This window comes from Rutilus rutilus (genome assembly GCF_951802725.1).
Source record: "Rutilus rutilus genome assembly, chromosome: 17".
Taxonomy (NCBI): domain Eukaryota; kingdom Metazoa; phylum Chordata; class Actinopteri; order Cypriniformes; family Leuciscidae; genus Rutilus; species Rutilus rutilus.
This window is the reverse complement of record NC_140230.1, coordinates 24,731,881-24,755,287: the sequence shown is the minus strand read 5'-3', so window position 1 is coordinate 24,755,287 and position 23,407 is coordinate 24,731,881. Positions and strand designations below refer to the sequence as shown.

The 23,407-nt window shown below is 38.0% G+C and overlaps 1 long non-coding RNA gene across 1 annotated transcript; it reads right to left on the bottom strand.

Moving 5' to 3' along the window:
• Positions 1–1,053: 1,053 nt before the first annotated feature.
• LOC311275804 lies at positions 1,054–17,696 on the bottom strand. The gene is made up of 3 exons (XR_014624989.1): positions 17,518–17,696; positions 6,949–7,059; positions 1,054–1,153 (listed from the first exon to the last, which is right to left on the bottom strand). It is a non-coding gene; the product is annotated as an uncharacterized lncRNA (long non-coding RNA).
• Between the last annotated feature and the right edge of the window lie 5,711 nt (positions 17,697–23,407).

Below are 23,407 nucleotides of genomic sequence, written 5' to 3'. Positions count from 1 at the left end.
ACATCACAGATGTCTTATATTTCACTTGGAAAATATTAAGTAATGTTTTTCAAACTCTTTGTGAATGTGTATGTGAGTTCTCAGCTTAATAGGCCTCTATTAAGACTATTTTTCTAGATCCAGATTGAAAAGTGCCAACCCTTCAAAAAGGACAGATTTCATGTGCTCTAAAATGTTGTTCAGATGCTAATAAACTCCATTAGAAAGGCTTTAAAGGAATGAACAGCCACAAATCAGTGTGTGTGCATACACAGCCGGTGTGTTAAATGTGTTAGAACGCAACCAAGTATGCACCATATTCTCATGCTGCAGCCATTCTTCTCTGGTCAGTTTTCTCTTTCAGGTCACTGACATGGCGAAGCAGCAGTTTAAAGAGAATCTTGCAGAGTAAGTCAAATCTAGTTATACTGTCAGCATGTTTATAGCTAGCTACCTTAATATTAACATATCTGATTTCATTGGTAATTATATGACTTCCTTGAGAACTGATATCCGTTACCTTAATGTTAAAGCGATAGTTCTGTCATCATTTACTCACCCTCATAGTGGCTTTCTTTCTTCTGTGGAACACAAAAGATGATATTTTGAAGAATGCTGGCAGCCACATCATTTTGGTTATCATTGTAAAAAGAGTAGGAAGAGTAAATGGTGAGAGAATTTAAACTTTTGGGTGAAATATCCCTTTAGATGAAATACTGTAAACCCTTTTTGTTTAAACCAGGAGTCAGCAACCTTTTTGACACACCGGTCATTGTGTATTTTTCTTGTTCTTTATTGTGCCAAATTGACATAATTTCTAAATTAAACAACTAAATAAAATAAATAAAAAATAAATAAAATTAATCTCTCTTGCTTTAATAGCTTACATGCCAACTGTTGCCCCTGGTGTCACATAAATCGCAATCCCTGGTCTAAAAAAAAAAAAAAACGGGTTTCCATCCATGTATTTTTATGCAAAGTTTGAGGCTGGAAAAAAAATGCTGGATTGAAACGCAAAGATGCGTGAAAAAATAAACAACTTGCATGGAAACATATCTAGTGATGGACTGCATACCTGCACATCAGAGGTAAAAGAAGCCAGTTCTATATCAGATCATGGGTTGAGAAACATCCAAGAGTTCAGGGTTCAGCCAGTGTACAATTGAAACCATTCCTGCAGTGGAAAGAAGTCAGCATTAATGAGGAGGAGGAGAAGGAACAGGAAATGGTGAGTGTGTGCTCTTCCTGTTCACAGGCCACAGAGGTGAAAAGAAAAACCCTATTGGCTGATACGAAGGGTGATGTCACTGAATTAGAGATGATTTCAGTTCAAACATACAGCAGAAATGCATAATTCACACACTCAGACATTTCGGCGCTGCCCACACACACGAGCAAGAATTGTTTTAACACTACAAGCCCTCATATACACACACACATATACACACTCCAATGAATCCACCCAAGCGGCAGCCCCTCAAAGTAGCGGTATGAGTAGAATGGAGTAAATTAGCTAGTATGTGTGACTGGAGCGCTCCAGAAATAGCCTGGGTAATGTATTATCATAGCGGCCGGTGCTTTGCACAATGGTGCCCTTAATAATACAGTTCATTTCTGCTGAAATAAATAAGGGCTCCATTTCCATCTTATATCATGCAAATGATTGCAGCCCAAACAGGTAGAGGGAGTACTGTGTGTGCGTGTGTGAGCAGTGAAGGGGGGTGTCATAGTGTCGGGATGCATTCAAATGAGCTCCAGGCCCCTAGAGTGTGACAATGACTCCCACGCCACCTTGCCAGTCGCTGACACACACTCACACACAGTCGATATGGCTGCCGTTACACACACTGCAGTGCTGCCAATATCAATTTCCTTGAATGCTCCTCAAGAGAACAGCACTCTGAGGAAGACAAAGAACACTGTGTCTCTTTTTCCTTTCTCCATATGACAAACAATCATAAAGAAAACTGCATTTGGTGCGCTATGTAAACAGTGGAGATGGAGGCGTACTGTGGCACTGAGGTGACACAAAATCAGAAAAATGCAGTCCTCCGAGGGCGGTTCTTTAACCCTTTCGTTAAGATGAAACAGCGGTCACGAGCCATTTTACTGTACTTCCGTAATGTGATGTATTCCTGACAGGATCTTCAATGAGGGAAAAAAAACTATAGGGCAAACCCTGATTTAATATACTGGGAATTGATTGGATCATGAATAAGTGTGTCTATATGGCAGGTTTCTGTATGACAGATTTTTTTTTTTTCAATTTTGAAATTTTAAGGGAAGAATACAAAAACACTTTAGATAAACAAGATTCCTTTTTAAATGAATGGAACTGAGGTAAGATTTAAAAAATAAATGATTTAAAGGAGTGGTTGATTATGATTTCAATTTTCTAACTTTAGTTAGTGTGTAATGTTGCTGTTTGACCATAAACAACATCTGCAAAGTTACGACGCTCAAAGTTCAAAGCAAAAGGAGATGTTTTCTTTTAAAGAAATTGCTTTTTAAGGACTACAACAAACGGTTGGTAGGGACTACACGAGCTTCCTCCCGGGTTAGTGACATCACAAACCCTAAAATTTACATAAACCCCACCCCCAGGAACGTGATTTATAGATTATCATGACAGAATATGCTAATCAATTCATCAACTAACCATTCAGAAATGTTTTCTACATGTTGTCACTTCTTCTCGAGTCTCTCCATCTTTGTCTGACTCCGGTTTGAACATAAAAGGCTAAACGTTTTTGAAATTTTCAGTGCATGTCTGTGTGAGGTAAAAGGACACAAGTCGTTGTAGCTCCGTCCTCTGTGCGGGAGCAGCAGCTCATTTGCATTTAAAGGGACAGACAAAACAGTGCGTTTTTGCTCACCCTCAAAAAGTGACAATTTTAACATGCTATATAAAAATTTCTGTGGGGTATTTTGAGCTAAAACTTCACATACATACTCTGGGGACATCAAAGACTTATTTTTATTATCTTGTGAAAAGGGCATGATGAATGTGGGAAGATTACAAAAAAAAAAAAAAAAAAAAAGATTACGAAGGTAATTAAAAAAAAAAAAAAACGTTTGAAGGAAGATTACAAAAGTACATTTGCAATTTCTTTATGAATGAAATTAGAGAAGTTTGAAAAAATATCAAATTGAGTTAATAAAATATGATTTTCTTATTATAATTATCTTATAAATTATGATGAAAATAAAATTAAGAAAACAATTACAATAATATTGGAATCGTTCACAAATTGAGAATGTTGATGTTTCATGTTTCCACGTCGGTGTTAAAAATGTGTTAAAATTGAGAATGTTGACGTTTCATGTTTCCATGTCGACGTAAAAAATTTGTATATATATATATATATATATATAAACTTTTTTTTTTTTTTTCAGAACCCATTTTACTTCTGAGTGAAATACTAAAAAAGATCATTTAAATCCATTAAGAAAGTGATTGGATCTTGAAAAGTTTAGTTGGAGGGGGGTGATCATAATATGAGAGGGCTTGATGATGTCAGCTGAAAAGGACAGTCATTTCAAATGCGGAGCAAGTTAGTAGCTAGTTAGTAGCTACATTTTGTAAGGAAGTAAATAGGGTAACAATAAGGCAAGTAAGTTAGGAACTAAAAATACACGCCGATTTGTTTAGCACCTAATCTAAATGGCTCTGTCTGCTACATTTAAAAGAGTTAATGACTCATTCTTAGGCTTCAGTATCCATTTAAACCTTTCAGTTTCAAGATTCAGAAACTCTACAACCTTACTTCTTTAGACACCACTTCTCTCTCTCTCTCTCCCTCCCTAGTGTGACTTACAGCAGGCACGGGCTGCATAAGATTAGATCATAAATTTCCCGCCCAGAGATCTGCATCCCTTCCTCATCTCTCACTCCACCCCCCACACCTCACGCCCCCTCCCTGTTCTTCTCTCCGCCCTATGTGCCCCTAGTCTGCTTTCATCTTTCATTACAGTGCAGTGTCCAAGGTTGCAGGGCCGGCGTGTGACTGTATCATCCGCAGAGCTGCAGCGAGTAAAGTGTTCTAGTGGGCAGAGCAGGTCTGCTTGACTGAATAAACCCCTCTCCTGGACTTGAAGCTGCGGGTGTGTGTGTGCAGCTGCCCGCAGCGTCCAAAGAAATGAGGTGAGGTGCGAGGTATGTCACGGGTCCATCACACAGGGCTTCCCGCCACACACACACAATCACCAGTCGCATGGGCTCCGTGTCCGAGCCAGCCTGCATTTAAATTGAACTGACCCCTCCTGGCCCGATGCCCCTTCCTTCAGTGTCTCTCTCTGCGTGAAATCAGATTTGTGTGCAGCGCTGGCTGGTGTCTGTCGAACAGTAAGGTGATTTATCAGGAATGCAAAGAGCATGCAGAAACAATCTTTATTGCATCCATTTCCTGCTTGTCAGCCGGGATCATGTTGGCTGTTCATTAAAGGGCCGGTACGGCACGGTGCCGGCACAGAGCAGGTGAGAAGAATGTGTCTCGATGGCGTGATAGATTGGCTGCTCCCCTGCCGTGACAGCAGCTGGATGGATTAAACAGCGGGGGGGGAGGAAGGAGGAAAGAACAGAGAAGGAAAAAAAAAAAAGTGCTGACTCCGACGCTCACCTCCGTCACAAGAATTTTTACGTGGCCGGCGAGTGTCATTTTGACCAAAACACTACACAGCCAATGAGCTGTGAAAGCGCAAGTGAACATACACAATCACACTTCAGTGATGTAGTCCAGAGGCTCTAATCGTTTATTATCGTAATTAGTATTTTTGTCTTCTTCTCCAGTAAAAATATATACTGCCCTAAAAAAGACAAAATGTGACCCTGGATCACAAAACCAGTCACAAGTCGGACGGGTATATTTGTGGCAATAGCCAACAATACATTGTATGGGTCAAAATTATCGATTTTCCTTTAAGCCAAAAATCATTAGGATATTAAGTAAAGATCATGTTCCATTAAGATATTTAGTAAATTTCCTACCGTAAATATATAAATGCAGCACATAAAGCACAATCGCGAACATAAATGTAGAAGGCGATTTTCTCAATGTTTAGATTTTTTTGCACCCTCAGATTCCAGATTTTTGAATAGTTGCATCTCGGCCAAATATTGTCCTATCCAAACAAACCATACATCAATGGAAAGCTTATTTATTCAGCTTTCAGATGATGTATACATCTCAATTTAAAAAAAGTGACCCATGTGACTGGTTTTGTGGTCCAGGGTCACAAATTACTTGTAATACAAAAAAAAAAAAATGAAATAAGATTCTTTTTTAAACCACATTATCCTCATTAAATAAAATTAAGAGAAATAAACGTACAGTATATCAGGAAATACACTACTGTTCAAAGGTTTTGTGCGGAAAATATTTTTTTAATGATTTTCAAAGTCTCTTATACTCACCTATACTTTATTTATTTGATCAAAATACAGTAAAATTGTGGATATATTATTATAATTCAACATAACCATTTCCTATTTTTATATTTTACAATGTAATTTATTCATGTGATAGCAAAGCTAAATTTTCAGCAGCCATCACTCCAGTCTTCAGTGTCACATGATCCTTCAGAAATCATTCTAATAGGCTGATTGTTGCAAGTAACATTCTTATTATTATAAATGTTGAAATTAAATATTTGATTAATAGAAAGTTCAAAAGAACAGAATTCATTTTTAAACTTTTGTAACATTATAAATGTTTTAATTTTTACTTTTGATAAATTTCAAGTGTCCTTGCTAAAGTATTTATTCGAACTTTTTAAAAAAGTTCAAACTTTGAACACCCCCACCCCCAGCAACATCCTCTCAGAACACCTTAGCAATTGTATAACAAAAAATAGTTCCCTAAAAATTTATAATTCATCAGTTCTTAATCATATGACTGAATAGTGACAAATTTAGCAAAATCATGAAATCAATACATCATCAATTGGGAAATTCTGTGGAACACATTATAATATACAGTATGCTTATCTGATTCCTTACAGCCCATTTTCTTTCAGCTACATGTGTCAGTATTACTTCCAATGTGCAAATGAAAACATTAAAATTGAAATGTGTATCTAACATTCTACTATTTATCTTTAGCTGCTATTTTGTTCGGGCTTTGCAACAGAAGATCAGAAAGAAAAGATAATCCCACTTTGTCTTCCAGTGTCATATCCTGAAGGGCGGAGGTTAGCTTAAGACGACACACCTCCCACTGACACCACTGAGTCTCTGCACTGGGTGTCTTTGTGTGTACCGATCCTGTTCTGAATCATGATTTGTAGCTAAGAGATACGGTACAGACAAGCAGTGACAGCAGGTTGGCAAATCAATGCAAGTATGCGTGTGTGTGTGTGTCAGGGTGTTCTCTCCGAGGGGAAAAGACTCCACTTCCCCCCTTGGAAAAATAAATATATGTATATATATATATACATATACAAAGTTTGTATATATATATATGTATGTGTGTGTGTGTGTGTGTGTGTATGTATGCGTGTGTATATATATATATGTGTGTATATATATATATATATATATATGTGTATATATATATATATATTTTTTTTTTTATATATATATATATATGTATGTGTGTGTGTGTGTGTGTGTGTGTGTGTGTGTGTGTGTATGTATGCGTGTGTATATATATGTGTATATATATATATGTGTGTGTGTACAGTGTGTATATATATATATATATATATATATATATATATATATATATATATATATATATATATATGAAAACCTCCGATGCAAAAGCCTCTAAAAGCCACCTACATAAAAAATTTGATAATAATATTGAGTGAATGCTCTCTGCACATAGTATACTAGTTCATCAAATACTTTCACTTCAAACTCACTAAATCCCAGCCACAGCCCATTCAGAAATGTATATATATACACACACACACACACACATTCTACAGCGACATCAGTGGATAAAGTTTCAGAGTGAGGCAGCTTACCTTAAGCTCACTGTGCAGGCGCAAAGTCACATGACAGGAGGCCTCCTAGAGACTATCAATGAGTTGCAGGCTATTTGCAACTGTCCAGAAATCGTCCTGAATGGGTCTGGCCTGGAAATTAACAGAATAATTACAGATTACACAACTCATCAAAAACTGGTCACATAAAAGCTGAGCAAGGCAATAGTGATGATAATAAAAACAAACAAACAAACAAACAATAATTAATTAAATAAAGAGAGACCAATAAAATACATTTGAATAAAAAATAAAAAAGCTGCATGTAATATGCTTATATACTTGCTATTATTAAATAGTATATTGACATAAGCATAGGCTACATCACTTGTTGATAAGTGTAAGGTAAATGGTGTTACATACATACTAGAAACTGTGTAATAATCATCATCAGACAGATCATGAGTTTTGGCTAAAAATCTAAATTCCATTACACACCAATGATGTTTGTGTGATCTCCTACCACAGACAATGTGAAACTAAAATGCCTCACTCTCTCTCTAACCATTAGCTGATTAATGTGTTCATTAATCTATCCCTTGTGCATAAAATTATGATGTGTAACAGTACACAATTGCAACAGTAATGAGCGTCACTGGTTATTAAAGTAAGGATTGTTTGCTTTGCCTTTTCATTTTTAACTTGAAATGACACAATTGCCAAAAGCTTATTAAATTACAGGCTTATTCATATGTATGAATACACTCACCTCTTCTGAAAAGAAAAGGACTTGAAATCAATATCGTATTGACATCATATCAAATCAGATCAATATCAAATTCAAGACATAACAGACCTAGTGATGGAAAACCTGAAGCTGTTCACACACAAACAATCACTTCACATGCAAGCAGACACAAACCTACAGAAAAACATTAGCATGCACACACACCTTCTCTACAGACCCACAAGCATCAGAAACGTTCACTCTACACAGAGACATATTAGCTCATACACCTGAGAGAAACAAGTGTGTACAGCCATGTGCATGCAAAACCACTTGCACAATGATAAATATCAGGTATTAACATACAGCATAGATAGATTTATATTTTTCACCATATATGGTGGCAGTTAACCAATTAACATGTTTTAATGCTAGCATTTTTAGATACTTTTTCTGTTAAAACCCCCAAAATAATTTTTACACATTAGCACATGCACACACACTGACGCGTCGCCTCGCTTCACACGTACATATAAACGCAAATACTTGAGAGGCAGGTAAATTTGATTGAGTCGGAAGAACGTGGAACAGTTTTGGCTCTTGATTACATTAGACTGAAAAGAGAGGGATGGAGGAAGAAAAGGATCAAGAGTGCCAGCGCAGGGAAAATAATATATTTCATTGTGATATCAAAATCAATAAGCATCGACTGAAAGGTGGCTAAAGGTGATGTGTGTGTACATGATCCTTCAGGCTCCAAAGACTTGCTGTCAAACGGCCCTGGAGGATGAAAAAACAGGCCGAGTGGTGCAGAAAGAGAGCGGAACAGGTAAATAGAAAGGGAAAGGGAAAAAGGAAAAGGTGGCAGAGAGCAAATGAGAGTGTAAAAAAGGAGGGAACAGGGAGGGAAGACAGAGAAAAAGAGAGAGGCGCAGAATTCCCGCCTGGTGGAATCAATACAGCGAGGTGGAGTGTAGCACAATAGCTCCAGCCCCAGATGAGAGGTCCAGTGAAGCAGGTCTAATGCTGCCCCCCACCCTCCCCTTGCTCCCTCCGTAGCCCCCGACCCGTTTAGTATGCAGAGCTACCCACGCACCCCCAACAACCTCATTGGTCCTCTGCTCGCATCCTCTGCTCGCCACACACGCAGTCACTTCCACCAGGAAAACATCTCTTGTGGAGCAGAATTCCTCTGCTCTTCACTGGCAATGCGCACACTCGCATTCCAGCTGACAACACAAAAGAAAACACACTCACATACACACACACACACACACACACACACACACACACACACACACACACTCCTCCATCTTTATCAGCACTTGAGTGTACCCAGGCCTCAATTAGTTCTTGATGAATGAGCCCATAAGATGCTGCTTTCTCATTTCCCCCCGTAGCTTGATATTCCAGCAGCCATTATGGGCACAGCTCTCATTGTGCTGTGAGTGAGAGGAGATCAGGCTGACTGAAATGTACCTTCACTCAAGCAGAGACACACACACAGAGAGACAGAAATGTAGGAAGAAAATGCTTGTTCTAATTTTTAGCTCTTTTGATTCTTCAAACTATCCCTTTGTATAATTATTTAAATTTCCTTTTCCAAAATCCTTCCGAAAACCTGCCTTTTAAACTCAGAAGTAACAATACACGATCGATGTGTACGAATCCCTAATTCTCTGAGGTGCAATGGTCCAAACAAGCTGTTCCACACATATATAAAGTAATTCAAGTGGTCTCTGAGCAGTTTATAGCAGGACAAATCTCAGAAAATGAAGAGTGGGGATTTCGTATGAGCAGAACTGAGAGTTCAGAACAATCTCACAATCAGACGTTCTTTAATCCAGTCTATAATATTGCCTTAGGCTGGATTTATGCATCTTTGAACTGTAATTGAGACAGTGGAGGTTACTAGGGGTCCAAAATTAACACGTGAAGAGGACCAAAAGAGACTAAAATAGCTTTGGTGTGCAGAGAAATTTAAGTAAACCATTTGAAGGTTGACTTCGTGAAAAGTGGTGGTTGTTAATGTTGCAGAAATGACTAAATTAACCTTGAAATCACAATCTGACATGAACAAATGAGGGGGGGAGCATTAGCTGACATAATCCTGAGGTTAAAGCAGGAAAACAAAAATACAAGTATAGTAGGAAAATAGTGTATATTTTAGAGAGATCATGAAAATAACTGTTTGGAATGTATTATTCACTTTAAAAAATGTAAAAGCATGTACATAGTACCTGTAATGGAATAATGCAAGTGCAGTTTAATAAAGTAAATATATAAGGCTGAAAATGTTTTGTAAAATTCTTGATATCTTTGCATTTTGATGATTCTGATTTAAATAAAAAAATTACTCATTTATGCATGACAAAAAAACATTCCTGACGCACTTTCACATGATACATTTTAAATTACTTTCCATCTCTCTCTATAACGTCTTCACGTGAACGAAGGCATCTTTTAAAACACCTTATTTTCCACCTTTTTTGCACAACATCTTTCACACTGTCACAGAACAACACATGTCAAACAAACCTTAACTTTCACTGCTTCCTGGTTGTGATGCCTTCATTAAATGCTTCACAAATGGAGAGAAACTACAGGAACCTGCAAAACATTGAAGAATGATAGAGGGGTGTTGTTTAGCTTTAGGCAACCGTGTTTATGGTAGCTGTGTTAAAAAGTAATGAGCAGCATAGGTAATTATGTTATTTATTTTAAATTATTTTTAAATAAATAACTTGCAATGTTTTTATTTAATAAATGTAATTTATTATACTACTATAATATACTGTATGCTACGTATAAAATAGGGCTGCACTCATCGTTTTAGCATCGATATCGCGATGTGAGCATCCGCGATAGTCACATCGCACGCAGGATGTGGGAAGCCAAGCATGGATCGTAGTTGATCGGTTCCGATTCGGCAAAGTTTAACCATCATATAGTTTATCACTTGCACATGTTTTTAAGTCCTGTCAGTTTAAACATCAAGTGCAAGAAGACTGGAATTCGCGCGCTGTTTTCTGTGCGGGTACATAGAGCCACGCAGACAGCACGTGAACACCGAATTCGGGTCTATTTCTCTTTCTTTTGACCTTGAACGGACACGTAGCCTACACACAAAAGTCAAAGTTAAAATATACCTGTCTCGCCGAGTGTCCTCGTAAACACAGCCAGTGTGTTGGAATTGGAAACAAGAAAATGAATGCATTGCATTTTGTATATCATTATATTGGGTCTGTGCGTTCGTCTTGTGACAGCAGCCCATTAAACCCGCAGCTGTCTGTCACCAATGTTAATCAAACTACAAAAGAAAGAGAAAAACACTTTTGTATCTTTAAAGGGGCTATGTGTAGGTTATTTACTTAAAAAAAAAATCTTTAAGATAGAGTTTTCATTTGAACATTTATGAGCCAACCATAATGTAATAGAAAGAATGACACCTTGACTGTTCACCACGGTTGCCTCCATCAGCCTGTGTGGAGGAGTCGGCAGTGTTGCCAGATTAGGACGGTGGTTTCCAGCCCAAACGCTCACCAAAACCCGCCCACTACATGAAAAAACCGCCCAAAATGTTACTGCCAAAATAATGTGATATAATTTCATTACCATGTCATTCAAGGTTGATAAGCACAATTTGTATCTCCTTAAAACAAAATAACGATGATAAAATAAAATAAAAAATAAATATTTTTTCCAGGAAAACAGATCAAAACAGGGCAATGATTAAGGAGAATTAGCCAATATGACTAAAATGTCCAGGTAGACACTGTCAAAACGGCAATCAAGAAATGAACCGATGACTTTCCTCGGAAGTACACACTGCGAACATAACGCAGAATTTAGCAGTCAAAACGGATTCATCGTTGATTCAAACCTTTTTCAGCAGCTGTCAGGGACGAGTGCAGTCTGGATGGTATAAGAGTTGCAGATGTCTGGTTAGGCTAGTCGTGTGCACATGACATGACCATGGACAGGAGTCGTCCCATATTTGATTTCAATTCAAGTCATTCAACTGTGCTCTCCTCTCAGTTATATTCATCGATTGAGTCATCTCCCACCACATGTGTACGTTTATAGAGTTGCACTATCTCACTCTGTAGATACAACTTACTGTATAGTAGGCTATGTCACTTTGGCATTAGCGATCACTTGAATATACCGGAATATACAGCTACAACTTATTGCGCTAAATCGCATCTGCCTGCTGAACGCTGATTGGCTAAGAGTGCGTGCACGTCGGTGACGTCAACACTAACGCCAGCTGACTCTGCATGGGTGTGTGTGTGTGTACAGTAATGTCATGATGACTGATTTTATGGACTACATGCACACTTTAGTTTAGTTTTTTAACCAATTAGACATTAAAATGTAGATGTTTGAAAACCGCCGAACTGACCCCAAACCAGCCCAAATTTTGTCCACCCGCCCAAACCCTTTTTTACCCGCACAATCAAATTCAAAACCGCCCAATTGGGCGGGAACCCGCCCAATCTGGCAACACTGGGAGTCGGTCCGAATTGGCGCGAAAATTCACAAAATGTGACGTCATGCGCGTTCTCGTCTACTTGGGCAGGCTTACATCCGTACGGCAGCCATTAGTAAGCAGTGGCAATCGCTAGCAGTAGTGTTTCAAATGGACTCTGCGGACGGAAAGAGCCTCCAGCACAATCCAGACACCCACGGAAACTCCTTGTAAGTAAAAAAAAAAAAAAAAACGAGCGTGCGCACCGAGAACGAGCATGAGACTGGCTGCAGTTTCTCTAACGGCCACTGGTGTCAGTAACGGTTAGAAATTTCAGAACTTACGCAATGCTCCTTTAACAAAGATACATTGTATTTCATATTGTATATAAATTAATTTAATTAAATTTATACAGTGAAGACCATGCTGTGTTTTTTTACATTTGATTATTCAATATCTGTACCCAGGGGCGTAATTTGTGGGGGGGTTGGGGGGGAGATAACCCCCCCAATATTTAAATCTATGCATTACAACCCCCCCAATGTTTATACCATGATCACATGAAAAGGAGGCATACCCAAACTTCAACCCCCCCAATGTTCAAACCAAATCTACGCCCTTGTCTGTACCTGGTTAGATTTACCTGAAAAACAAAGCACTGCTTGTTCCATTTGCATTTTTGTTCTGTTACTGTATCTATGCTTTTAATTTGTTTATTATTTTGATAATAAATAATAAATGCACTCTCCTACAAAATCACCCCAATCATCCTACAATGATACAATTTTTTACAATAAGGGCTATTCAAATTGTCTGGTGAAATTGTACTATATATCGCAGAAAAACAAAATATCGCAATGTGTTTTTTCCAATATCGTGCAGCCCTAATATAAAATATATAATATACTGACAAACACAATTGTAACCCTCTCCCTTCCTCATATTTAAAGTGCACAAAGTGACTGTCATACGTATCAGTGATACAGAGTCATGGCAAATGGTTTAAAAATACTTGCAAATACAAATAAACCTGAATGCTTTATTATTTGTGTTGGCTAAAGTAACATAATTTGGGTGTTGCCTCAGATAAGCTATGAATTTTCTGTCCTTAAGCTAATAAACTTTTACTATACCCCATTTATCATTGTATGCATACAATGTCTATAGGATAAATATATAGGAAAAAAATGCCTCTAAGCCAATCACAGTGCTTCCACTTAGAAAGAGAGAAAATCTCAGTCAGCCAAAGGTGAGAAAAAGTAACATATTATGTTTCATAAAAAATAACGATGTAATGTAATTAGTAATATCGTAACACAACATTGTAACACCCAGAGCAGAAAAGTACAAAACCTGTATGTGGGTTATTATTTGCCAATACAGCTGCACTAATAAACAGTGCACTTAAGAGCTCGACAAGAAGGGGGGGCTGTCTGTCTTCACTCCTGAACAGAGCTCCAAAATAAACCTCACGCAGAGAAAGACAGAGAGAGAGAGCGCGAGAGAGAGAGAGAGAGAGAGAGACACATTAGTCCGCACCTACTCTCTGAACTAATACAATAGCTGCACAACACAGAGGGACAAAAGGGACCTCGCTTGAAATGCCAGCCTTCAATATGCACCCAGCCAATCTGATATTTAACACGAGTGTTTGGAGATTTATTTTTGTTTTTGTGCACTGTTGTTGATCAGGCGAAGTGGAAGGAAAGAGAGAGAATGAGAAAGAGAGTAAGAGGGAGAGGGAGCACAGATGAGTCTAACTAAACACAATAGATAAATACTGCGCAGCAGGGGAGCTGCTGTCAGGGGAGCAGTGTTGCTTTGTAGTGGAGAAGAAAAGATCTCTGGCAGATGAATGGATCCAGCGTCCAGCGGCGGGACTGACCCGGGGGAATCCACAGCCTCACCCACCCACTGAGGGGGCTCACGCTGGGGGAGGCAGGAGCAGCGAGTGCCCCCCCACCTCACACTTCACAAAGTCTACAAATACACAAACATGCAAAATCTCATGAAACCTAATGAGAACTGAAAATCACACCTAGTAGTGTGCCGGTGCGCTGTACAACAACAAATGGGTGTTACTGAGTATACAGGAAATATAACACTGCATTCGTTTCTGTACCACTAGCAAGTAGCAACACCAAACAGGATCACAAACATTTTAAAACATCGTTTTCCATCTACTACTGTTCAGACTAACAGGTAGTCCCACCCCAAACTCACGCAACTGGTTAAGCCATGAAATATCAAAAGTGCTAGAGGGTACATACTTTTGGGGAGAAATTAACCTAAATAATAATTTCAATTTAATAATTTAAAATTACAATGTAAAAGTAAAACAATAAATGTTGAATTTAATCATAATATTTATAATAAATTAAACAATTTAATTTGAAGTAAAAATGAATTATTATTATTATTAAATTAAACATGTATTATTGTTTTCATTACTGTGGTTTTAAATATATCATAATAGCAACATTATAATATTCTTATTATTATATTTTAATAATTATTAAATGATTAAATAAGTAATAAATACGCATAATAATAATTAAAAAGATTTTTTTTATAATAATAATAATAATAATATCTAAAACACTTGCAAGCTTTTTAAAAAGACATTTCAAACAATTGACATTGTCCATCACAAACATGTGAGCTAAACCCCAACTGACAATACAAAGCTGGTCCATTCACTTCCAGGAGGAAAGATCCCACTGTGCCAAAAGGAATTTGTGTGTGTGTGTGTGTGTGTGTGTGTGTGTGTGTGTGTGTGTGTGTGTGTGTGTGTGTGTGTGTGTGTGTGTGTGTGTGTGTGTGTGTGTGTGTGTGTGTGTGTGTGTGTGTGTGTGTGTGTGTGTGTGTGTGTGTGTGTGTGTGTGTGTGTGTGTGTGTGTGTGTGTGTGTGTGAGGGACCTGTCAATCACACATTTCTGTAGAACATCAGCTTTCAGTGATGGAATGGCTTTCTCTTTATCACACACACAGAATGTGATCAGGCCACAGTGCTCGCACATTCCAGCCCTTACAATGCAGCTGAGCTCCGATGCTTTGATTCAAGCTCACTACAGAGGCCCAGAAAAGACCCTCTGAATAACTCAATCTACATAGCCTGAATCTGCATGGCACTAAAGTTAATAAAATCTGTCATTGTTGCTGATGGGACAGCAAAAGTGTTCATCAATCATCTGTGCCATAAATGCCTTCTCACTCTGGAGTCACAGGAAATTACATCATGACAACGTTGAGTGGCTGATGGCACCACAAGAAATCACACAGTCCCAAACCTTTTACTAGTGACCATCCTAATTTAGTATAATGAAATATTAATTATATAATATACAGTATGTTGCTTGAAAATATAATTATTTAATGAGAGTACTTTTAATGTACAGCTACTTTTGAATGGCCATCAATGAATAAAATAAGCTTTTTGTATCCAAATGAAGTAACAACATCTATAGTATCAGCCGGTGCTAAGTGCAAGAACACATTCTGTGTAAATGACTCCTAATTCCTTGGACAGACAAACTCAATTTTATTTGATATACACTACCATTCAAAACTTAGTGTCAGTACGGTTTTTCTCTTATGCTCACCAAGGCTGCATTTACTTGATCAAAATACTGTAAAAAGTAATATTGTGACATATTATTACAATCTACAATAAATATTCAAATTAAAAGTGTATTTTAATATATTTAAACATGTAATTTATACCTGTGATGTCAAAGCAAAATTTTCCATAGTGAACACTCTTCATTTGGCAGTGGTAATGAGTCAAAGAGCATTATAACTTGTGAAGAGCTGCAGGCTGAAGCCACCTGAGAGAGTGCAGCACAACTAATAATGCAATAGATAAAAACAGACAAGCCTAAATCAGTTCATCATTCTTCCTCCTCCTCCTCACAGTCGCCCTATCATCACAACGCTTAATCTGTCAACTTGTGTGATGTGTGTGAATGCTGAATTGCTAGAGTAGTGAAAGCATCTGTAATTTTCTGTTTGTGGCTAGTGTGAGTTAGCCTGGCTCGGCCTCCTACGTACTTCCGCTCAATTTTCATTTCCCTTCAGTACGTCGTCTGGGTTTGTGGTATAGAGCTGGTAAGTCCCGCCCCTTCCGCTAACCCCACTGGACCTCTAGGTTGAAAAATCGTCAATGCAAGTGAATGTGAGAAAATAATTACTTTCTGGTCCCGTTTGAATTGTGCCATGAATGTGAACATATGTTGTCTGTGAATTTTTCATATAATTTTTCGTGTGAAGAATGCTACAATTTAGTGGGTAGAAGTTTGATACGGTTAGACTTTGTGTGAGAGCACTTTGTGGACTACAACTCTTCGCTGCTTCGCTGACGGGAATCTGAAGAAAGAACAGCCCATTTGGTTTGAATGGTGACATTTGGGTACAAAACACACAGGCATCTCGATCTGTCTCCATAGATTATCGCAGCATTAGCACCGTGATTTGACAAGTGGAGGGAAAATGTGTTATGGGGTGACGTCACATAGGCGACATGTAGTCTTTCTCGTTGTCTTTTCCACAACTGCTAGCCAAAGAATCATACAATATACTGTCAAAATAGTGTAAAAAAAAATCACAGACAACATATGTTCACATTCATGGCACAATTCAAACGGGACCAGAAAATTATTATTTTCTCACATTCACTTGCATTGACGATTTTTCAACCTAGAGGTCCACTTGGGGTTTTACGGATGGGCGGGACTTACCAGCTCTATATTCTTTGGTTTTCTCCGGCCAATTTTTTGGCGGTCCAATCAGCGGACAGAGGGAGTGGCTGAGAACGATGACATTGATGTCATGCGCTAGTTTGAGTTGTAGGGTTACGTCACGACCAAACGTTAGCGATTGGTTATGGCAGATCTAGAGTGGCTTTTTTAAACTTAAACAGAGTAACCACCTTCAAGGAAGTTAACGCTTGCCAATGGAGGGTGGCCAGACTCTCTGAAATGAAATGTACGAGAGTCTGGTAGGACCAGGCTAAGTGTGACTGGGAATAACATAGAAATACGCAGGTGTGTGTGGGCCAGAGAGGTTTGTCGAAGTTAGGCTGGGTATTCAGCTTCTCCACAACTCTTTCTCTTACTGCCTAGACTCACCAAACTGTCTACAATCAGAAAAATGAGTGTGTGAGTGCATCCATTTGGTGAATGTGTACGTGTGTGTGTGTGTGTGTGTGTGTGTGTACAGTGAGATCAGGAGGTCTTTCCTTTCCTCCCACTGGTGAAGGGCCTCACTGAAATCCTCTCACACCGCTGATATAGAATACTGCTGCTGGATTAGCATATCATTAGCATATCATTACCATACCATTACCTCAGCACAGTTTGTGTTGGCGTGTACGGACAAGGTATCGCCTCATCAACAGATTCACGTCCTCCCTCACCTCTTTTACGGTTTCTCCATCTTTTTTTTCTCTCCACGTCACTCAGTCTTTCTCCCTCTGCCTCTCACGCAGAGCCACGCTGGCAACGGCAGAGTGAAAGCGAGGCACCGGCGGGGTGATACAGGCACGTTCTTGTCTGCTCAGAGAATGGAAGCTCGCCGCAGAGCTACGTGAGTAATCATACCCTTCTGAAAAACAGCGAAGACAAAAACACACACGCACACCCTTCAGAAATAAACAAACACATTCTCTCCCAGGTGCTTATACCGTTACCCACGCCTTAATGTTATTAAAATTCTCTCCAAAATATAGCAAAAAATACACACAAACAGCCTGGTCTCAATATAACACCCTGGTGACTGGCTGTCAGTAAGCGCTCATATATGCAGAAATAATAGGTAAAACAAAAAATAAATACAATTCCAGTTGTAGAGTTTCTTTTAGTCCTGCGGTGTTAGTAGCACACCTGTGTGGAGCCCCTCGAATGATGCAATGTCTCGGTACCTAGGTCTGCCTTCTACAAACACACTTAAAATGCACATACTTTTTAGAATGCAAGTGGCATAAAATAAAACTACCAAATTTGTATTCGGTTTCCATCCTACAGACATAAATACTAGTTAATATCATTTAATCAAAGATCAGCCTTTACGTTTTGCACTTTGAGATGTGGTGGGATACTATACAGCAGCTGCAACTTGAAGTTACTACTTAAGTTACACTTAAAAATTGATAAATGTGACTGGATTCATATTTTCATTAGAGAAAAAAAAATCGAATAAATAATTACATATCTGATATACATACATTTCATAAATTAATTAATAAATAAATAATAAAATATATTCTTTTTTTTTTTTTTTTTTTTTTTTACCTGTAATATTGGAAAAGCTGCCAAAATCTCCATCATTTTACTTTTAAAGGGACAGTTGATGTATTTGATTCATTGTCTTCCATGAATATAATTTTTTTAAATAAAATTTAAGTCAATGGGGCCCATTAACTATTTGGTTACTGACATTCTTCAAAATATGCTCTTTTGTGTTCAACAGAAGAAAGAAATGCATACAGGTTTGGAACAACTTAAGATGAGTAAATGATGACAGAATTTTCATTTTTGGGTGAACTATCCCTTTAAGAACATTAATGGCAAACACAAACCAGCATGCTTACAGTAATGTAAGATATTTTACACCTACAATTTCTGATCAGAATAAGCAAGCGCTCACCAAATAAACATCCTACACACATAAATACACACATACACAGTGATTGAGGGCAGCTCTGAGCTTTGATATGTTAAGTACCCCGAGTAGGCGAAGGTGGGTTTAATGACCCTGTTGATGACCAGGCCAAGACTCGTTTGTTTTCCATCCTCTCCAGCTGACACAAGCTCTACACCACAACCCAATCAAAGAGCCTGGCAACAAAAGCTTCCCTCTTTTGTTTTCTTTTCAATTAGACTCAATTAACATCAGCCAAAGGAGCAAGAGTGTGCAAGTGAAAGAGAGAGAGTGTTATTCCTCTTATTTTTATGCAAGAGTCATAAGCTGTTCCAAACCTTTGTAAGCTGCCTACCTAGACAGCAACTGAGACATTCTGAATTTCTCTCAAATTATGTTATGCTAATGTTATAATAAATATATTAAAATATAAATCACAATTGAAGCACTTTCACTAGTGGTATCAGACTTTCGGATCCAACTGTACCACGATTTGGCCAAATGCTAAAAGTGAGGTCACATTACAGAATTTTTGCACTATTGTCAATAGTGTAGCAATGTATAAAGGACAGCTCACATAGAAGTCACTTTCAAACTAAGCAGCTTTCTGTTGGTCAATGTAATGAATTAACATGACCAACTTCAGCAGATTCCTATTGAAATTACTGATAATTTGCTGAACAATGTAAAATGTGTCTGCACCTAGCATGTATCCTTCATGGAGAAGGCAATCCCATAATGCACATTTCATTCAATATCAAAAAGTTTTGGATAAAAAAAAATAATACATTTTAAATGTATTATTATATTCAATATTTGTGTGCTATATGTACTATTTATTTAATGTTTTACTCTGTAGTCTGTACAATGTAAGATCTGTTATGTTTCCCCAAATATCTGTTTGGATTATGTTTGATATTAAATGTCATTGTATGCTTTTCTGAAAGTTGAATAAAAAAAACATTTAAAAAAATGTATGTACTATTTTACAACATAAGCTAACAACATCTACAAGCTGACCAACTCTATTAAAGTCAAATGTTCACTTAAGTTGCTGTCCGTAACATTTCAAAACAGTCATTTATGAGGTTCCATTTCAGTTAGCATTAGCATTAGCATGCTGGTTGACAGTTGTCTTTGAAGGCAGCAGACAGCAAAGCATCTCACTAGGGTTTGGAACACAGCAAAAACTCGCACATTAAAAACGGCTTTGCGTTCATCATGTGTGTGCGTCTTTTTGCATGTGTGCATTGCAACTGGCAGAGATATACTATAGTCCACTTTTTAATTAGAAATGACAGTAATAATGGCTCTACGCCGCAGATTATGTCAAGTGTTTTGTTGTGCTGGCTGATGTAACGTACACATAGTTCCAGATTGCGCGTTTAAAACAAAAGCACCAGAATACTAGAGTGCTCAATAACTCTTGGGTTTGAACTTATACGTGTGAAAGGCTCCCAAAAGGCCCAAAAGCTTGTTTATTTTTTTTAAGTAGGACATGATAATTCATGTGAAGAGCCATTGGTTTGGTCCGTGATGCTTGCAGCGCTGTGGACATTTGGCTAAGTTCCCACAGCAACCCATTAGCAGAATTCCAACAATAAACACAATTCAGGCCAAACGGCAGAAGACGGAACGGCGCTCACTCAATTCCATCCACATCCAAATGCATCCCACAGTTAAAGAGATCCTCTTCGGAATGCAAAATAGAATTAGAAAGACGACGTTGTACTGCCAGGACTCGGGAACGGCGACTGTGTCAATGTTGCTTAAGCTACATTAGAGCTCCTTCAATGAGCAAATACACCCTTTCTCTCTATGCCACACACACACAGAGTGAGAATAGCATGATCTCACCGTCTGTCTGGCTACAAAAAGCAGCACTGCACGCGCACACACACACACACAGACTAATGGCCATTTGATTAGACAGAAGCTCGTGCCTTACAGTGATCAATAAGAATGATAGAGAGCTAATACGTCTCTGTCTGGGCCGGGCTGCAGTGCTGTTTATTGGCAGAGTCTACAGAGAGAGCGTTCAACACGCTGCTCGCGGAACAAGGGCAATTGACCATCCCGTCTATGACAGTGACCTCTCCACTGGTCAGGCATACATCATTAAGAGGTGACAGACACACTCAGTCACACACACACACACACACACACAGACGGACATGCATGAGAGGTTAAGACACACATTTACAGATGGGAATAAAATCAGCGTGTGTCTGGAGTGGGTGGGAACCAGATGAGACAAATGAAGGTTCTGTTGTTAGGGGTGTTGAGCCGTTAGGAGCCTTGGCAAAATTTGGGGTGTCCCAAATTATTTTTTTCAGCCTTTTATGAGACCTTAATATTGACAGGACTCAACTCACATTCCTTAAATGAGCAACACAGCTCAACGTGTCAAACCAAGTCCTAACCGCTTAGCCACAGGTGCAACAGTGATTGTATTGTCAAGGCAATAAATCACCACACAAAATTCTGTTCATTTACTCATCCTCATGTAGATACATACCTATATGGCTTTCTTTCTTCTGTGGAACACATAAGAAGATACTCTGAGGAACATCTCATTGTTTTTGTCCATACAATGGAAGTTAATGGTAACCAAAATTCTATCTTCTTTTGTGTTCTGCAGAATAAAGAAAGTTTGGAACGACATGCGGGTGAGTAAATAATGACAGAATTTGTATTTTTGGGTGAAATGTTCTTTTAATACCAGGTGTAAACATCTTCTGCACAAAATACAGGTGGAAAACAACAAGGCTCGAAACATTTTGTGATCCAATCACTCAAGCTACATTTGGGACCACATTACATTTATAGTGTAAATGGACTGTCTGCTTATCTGCACTAAAACAAGGGTCTTAAAGTTTGGCAGTTTCATGGGACATAGAAAATTGGATTTGGAAATATAGAAAAGCTCATGCAAATAACGACTAAAGAGGAAACGATATACAAGGTTACACATTATCTCGGTATTCCACTTCAGACATTCTACTAACTATAAGTAACTTTGCAACTCTCATTATAGTATTGATAGACTATTAGGTTAGTAGAATATTTGAGATGTACTTGAAACGTTTCTTGTAGTCAGTAGAATGTCAGTTAAGCAAATTAAGCAGAGAGTCTACTAATACTCTAATGACTGGTAGTTGACATAGTTGCAAAGTTACTTATAGTTAGTAGAATGTCTAAAGTGGACTATTGAAATAGTGTTGCAGGTGCCAATATAACATGCATCCCTAATACAGACTGCAAAGAACTTCTTCAGTATGCAGTGACTCTGAATAAAAGCATCTCGTAAATGAATAAACAAATTAATTTGAAAGATGGATATCTAAAGTGACTATTTAGCTCAAAATGTCACAGCTGTAAAATACCATATTTTTTTGCTGAGGTTTTAATTTTCAATGCTTTATCAACACCTAGTGATACTGATGCTATAAGTGATTTATGAAGACATGAAATCAGAGGCCCTCCACTCAACCCCTCAATCACGTGGTCACAGGAGACACATTTGAGACACATGTTATTACCAGGTGTAAACATAATGTGTCTCAAATGACCACATATGTGATCAGACCATCCAACAACAATGATAATACTAGGTGTAAACAAGGTTTAAAATGCTTCCAACGGCATTCCGTACAACACTCACATTTACATGTAGTCTAATTGTTTTGGCCATTTATACTATCAGCACCGGGCAAAAATACAATACAATAATGATTAATTTATTACTGAATATACTAGTCAAAAGTTTGGAATAATTACGATTTTTTAAATGTTGTTGAAAGAAGTCTCTTATGCTCACCAAGGCATTTTCAGCATCATTACTCCAGTCTTCAGTGTCACATGATCCTTCAGAAATCATTCTAATATGCTGATTTGCTGCTCAAGAAACATTTCTTCTTAAATTAATACTTTTATTCAGCAAGGACAAATTAAATTGACCAGAAGTTACAGTAAAGACATTTATAATGTTACAAAAGATTATTATTATTTTTTTTAAATGCTGTTCTTTTGATTTTTTTTTTTTCTATTCATCAAAGAAAGAATTCCAAAAAAAGTATCCGTTTCCACAAAAATATTAAACAGCAAAAATGATTATATAACTATTTTAAACACTGATAATAATAAGAACCATTATTCATAATTAAGTACCAATAATAATTGATATTACTTGCGCACCAAATCAGCATATATTAGAATTAACTTTCATGAGAGTAATGAATCATAAAAGAATCATTAGAGTAATCGCTGCTGAAAATTCACAATATTACTGTTATTACTGTATTTTTAAATCAAACAAATGTAGCCTGGTAAGCATAAGAGACTTGTTTCGGAAACATTACAAAATTCTAAACTTTTGACCGGCAGTGTACAGGTGTGCGCTTAGATGGCGAGAAAGGTGACTGAAAGATGTAGGGCACAGCTGGATGTACACAGAGAGACGAAGAGAGAGAAAGAAAGAGAAAATGTGGCAACGGTAAAGCAGTGAGACAGAGTGAGACGGCCAGAAAGAGAGAGACACGTAGAGAGAGAGAGAGAGCGAGGACAGCCAGCTGCAGTGCTCTGATAGGACTCAGGCAGACACCGCGAGAGGAGCAGATATCACCGCTGACATTTCGGGCTCCGCTACCCCCAACAGCCCCCTGGGA